The sequence below is a fragment of the Triticum aestivum genome, chromosome 5B, assembly GCF_018294505.1.
Source record: "Triticum aestivum cultivar Chinese Spring chromosome 5B, IWGSC CS RefSeq v2.1, whole genome shotgun sequence".
Classification (NCBI taxonomy): domain Eukaryota; kingdom Viridiplantae; phylum Streptophyta; class Magnoliopsida; order Poales; family Poaceae; genus Triticum; species Triticum aestivum.
In genome coordinates this window covers 492824736-492829212 of record NC_057807.1, presented here as the reverse complement: position 1 = coordinate 492829212, position 4477 = coordinate 492824736, and positions in this window count along the sequence as shown.

The window sequence follows — 4477 nt, the reverse complement described above, 5'->3', positions numbered from 1 at the left end:
TCACCGGGGCCTTGGCTCTCTTCGCCGCTCTCTGGGCCAGCGTCCTGGAAAGGAATGGATTCAGATCAAAGCAAGTCAGATACAAGACGAAAGCCAACAAAGATCGAAGAACAACAAGAACGGCAAGGGATCTTACTCTTCTTCTTCCTCGTCGGAGCTAAGCGCGGAGAGATCGAAGTGCGGCTCGCCTCCGGTGCGACGAGGCGGAGGAGTAGGCTCCCTCGCCTGCTTGGCAGGAGCAGTGGCGGTGGACCGGGAAGACCCCGCTCCAGTTGCCGCAGCGGCGTGAGGCGCTCCCGCGGCAACAGTGCTTGCCGCGGTAGAGCGTGTCGCACGGCTTGGCGGCTGCTGGCCCGTCTGCCGCCCCGCTGCGTCCCCGGCCTTGCGGAGACGCCTCCTTGCCGGAGCCGGGGGCTCCGCCTGTGGCAAGCTGTCTGAAGGTTCGGGCTCTTCCTCGCCGGGCTCGCTCGGCTCAGCTTCAGGGCCAGCAATATCTTCCTCGCCGGCAAACTCCTCGCGCTCGGCAAGGCTTGCTGCCTCCGCTGCCTCCGCCTCCTCCACGGTGAATCCAAATACACCCGCGGCAGCAGCTGCTACCGCTTCTTCCAGCCTGGTGGCGATGCGCTGCATCTCCGCATGGTGTCGCGGGTGAGGCTCTTCTGCTCGTCAGCGCGGACCGGCACTTCTACCAAGCCATCGAAGAACTCCTGCACGATGGCGTCTGCCGGCTCTTGCCAGGTTGGAACGATTCCGTGAGAGTCACACAGCAGCATCATTGCACGGGTGCGGTCAAGCAAAGAATTGTTGCACAGCGGAACAACGTCCCGCGGCAACATGAATGGATGCTGGGGATCGCGCTTGAACAGCTCCCGGAGCATCGCGTCCAGCTCCAGAACAGTGAAGTTGAAGTTGAGGCCTGGGCGCAGCCTCATGATATCCGCCGAGTTTTGGAACTCCCAGGCGGGTCTCCCCCTCTCCTGCAGGGGGGTGATGCGGTAGCAAAGGAAATCTGCGCCTACAGCGCCTACAGTAAGCCCGGCAAGCCTGAGGCGAAGGATGCGGGTGACGGCAATCTTCAGCCTATCATCTTCCGGGGCCACATTACTCCAATCATTGCCGCGTACTATTGGGGCTTGGCGCAGGGCAGTAAATGGCTGCGGGTTCTCCTCGACGACCCAGCACCACTCTGCTCTCCATTCATCCCATTTGCTGCGGAGCTCTCCCTCCAGATAAGCTTCCTTCTTGCCGACCCTCGAGATCCAAGCGATTCCTCTGGCAAGGGGCTCTCCTCTCTCGACTCGAGGCATGAAGAAGTGGCGGAAAAGGGCTACGTTTGAGTGGACTCCGACAAAGTTTTCGCATAGATGTGCGAAAACCGCCATGGTCAGAACAGCATTGGGGGTGAAATCAAGGAGGCGGAACCCGTAGGTGTTCATGATATCGCAGAAGAATTCAGAGAAGGGCGGGCAGAGCCCGCAGTAGAAGAACAGCGCGAAGAAGGGATACCCGTTCAGAGCCAATCTTGAAGCGGTGGCCGGAGTACCTTCGTGCGCGGATGCGCTCGCGTCTCCGTCGACCAGAAGAGGTAGTAGTACTCCCTCAGCTCCTTCGCGTCAAGCTGAGGGGGGAAGATGGCCCGCTCCTTTCGCAGCGCCGCGAGCCGCTGCGCCTCGGCCGACTTCACGCCCTTCCCCTTGTCGGCTTTCGGAGCCATGGCGGAGGTGGTGAGGAAGATCGGCGGCGTCGGTGGAGCTGGTGGCAATGGGGGGCGGAGCGCTGCTCTCTTTCGGCTTCGGGAAGAAGGAGGGAGCGGCGGAGATTTTCGAGAATGAAGTAGCAACCGGCGAAGTAGGCAAACTGCCCCTGTTTCCCCTGCTTATAAAGAGGAAGGGCGCGGACGTTTCGCCCTTCCGAATAAAGAAACCACCCACGATCTCTCCCACGATGCCGCATTCGACGCGTGCCGTTGGGGAGGGCGCGGTGGATACGGAGTAAGATACGGCGTAATCCAGGCCACGCGTGCCCGTGCCCTGTTTTGGGCCTGGCCCAACAGCGCTCGGCACCGTGTGTGGCCCAGGCCCGGGGGCTCCTGTCGGTGTACTAGAGTAGGGGTACCCTAGTATCCCGAACTTGTGCACGGGCAGTTGCAGCACCCCGCGGCAAGGCTTGCCGGGCGACCGCCAAGGTCCTCCGTGGTTCCCTTGGAGCCATTCAAGAACAAAGTATTCAAGCCAAGGAGACAAGGCCCCGGCAAGAGGAGCTTGCCGGGAAGGCCAACCAAGGCATCCCAAGGAACTTGCCGCGACGCGCCACGCGTCCCGGCAAGGCAACAAGGACCCGGCAAGAGGAGCTTGCCGGGAAGACCAACCAAGGCATCTCAAGGCCTGGTGAGCGACAAGCTTCTGGGCGCGACAAGACGACGACCGTGGCAAGGCGCTTGCCGCGGCAAGTAACCACCCTGTACCCACGCTCCAGTGCATCCACCAACGTGTCGCCCTGAGGCTTTTCCAGGCGCGCGTGGCAGGAGGCTGTGCAGCCAGCGGTGCGCGGTGGCATGCGGCGCTGACAAGATCGCCATCATGGCGAACGGTGGCGTCCCTGACGGTCCCTTTCTGCACTGTTTGGGCGACACAGATGGGCATTTAATGCCTTTGTCCCCTGCCGTCAGGGTTAGGTAGGATACACTGTGCAAGTAGGTGTACCAACCGCAACTCCTTTTTACATTTTTACCCTTCTCTGCATTGCCACCTGTCGGTGACCCCTTGAGCATATAAAAGGAGGCCCATGCGCAACGTAGAGGGGGTTCGGCTCATTCGGATGCCAGAAAAACACTTAGCTCTCCCGAGCAAGAACAGAATACAATCAGACAAGCAGCAGTAGGAGTATTATCTCTCCGGAGAGCTCCGAAGCTGGGTAAACTGCTCGTGTGCTTCGCATCGATCTGCTCTTCGTGCGTTCTCCGCCCCCCGCCGAACCGAAAGGGGCTCGGTCCGCTGGTCCCATTGGTGTTCGTGGATCAGTTTCCCCGACAGGTATGATTGTTGTTCGTCCTATGGACTAAAGCCATCCAGTTTATATAGACACCGGAGAGGGCTAGGGTTACACAGAGTCGATTACAATAGTAGGAGATCTCCGTATTGCCAAGCTTGCCTTCCACGCCAAGGAAAGTCCCATCCGGACACGGGACGAAGTCTTCAATCTTGTATCTTCGTAGTCTTGGAGTCCGGCCGATGATGATAGTTCGGCTATCCGGACACCCCCTAGTCCAGGACTCCCTCAGTAGCCCCTGAACCAGGCTTCAATGACGACGAGTCTGGCACGCATATTGTCTTCGGCATTGCAAGGCGGGTTCCTGCTCCGAATAATTTATAGAAGATTGTGAACACCAGGATAGTGTCCGGCTCTGGAAAATAAATTCCACATACCACCATAGAGAGAATAATATTTACACAAGTTCAATTTGCTGACGTATTTTGTGGCATGACGTCACACCACTACCAAGCCTTTACTCGAATTGTTTTTATTGTACCACCTCAGCGCGTTTAGCGAAGCGGTTTCCTTGGCACGTCTTGTCGAAGCAGAGATCGTATTCCCCTTATTCCAGGATTCCCATCAATACGGACGTGGGTAACCCAACCGCGCCTTTGATTGCGGCGCTTGGGAGATAAGCGAGTTTTATCAGGCCGGTGGGGACGTATGGTTTCGTCCGCCCATATAAGGGGATAAAGATCCAACCCTTTTACCTACGCCTTCTTCCTCCTTTGCTTATCCATCTCTGCGAACTCGAGCTCCAGTGCCCAAGTCCGCACATCTCACCTCAACCTTCTCCAACTATGTCCGGAGCGGGAGGCAAGTGGATGGCCTCCTCCGTTACGGAGGGGCACATCCAGAAGTTGCGCAGCGCCGGATATCTGTCCAGCGACATCGCGCACCGGCTCCCCGACGAGGGGGAGCTCATCCCCACCCCGAGGCCCCATGAGAGGGTAGTATTCCTTTCCCGTTTCCTCCGCGGACTGGGCTTCCCACTCCATCACTTTGTCCGGGGGCTCATGTTCTACTATGTCCTGGATTTCCATGATCTGGCCCCGAATTTCATCCTCAACATCTCGGCCTTTATCACCGTGTGTGAGGCCTTCCTCTGCATCCAGCCCCACTTCGGCTTGTGGCTCAAGACCTTCAGTGTCAAGCCGAAGGTTGTGAAGGGCAGCCAAGCGGAGTGCGGAGGCGCCATGGTGGGCAAGATGCCCAACGTTACTTGGCTCGAGGGCACCTTCGTGGAAACCATTAAGGGGTGGCAATCGGGGTGGTTCTACATCACCGAGCCGCGTGACCCTGAATGGGCAGCGGCCCCCGAATTCAGATCTGGCATCCCCATACGGCTCACCTCCTGGAAAGAGAGTGGCCGGACATGGGGTGATTCGGAGGAGCTGACCGGACTTCAAGCCTGCATCCAAAAGCTAGTGAACAAGAAGCTCAA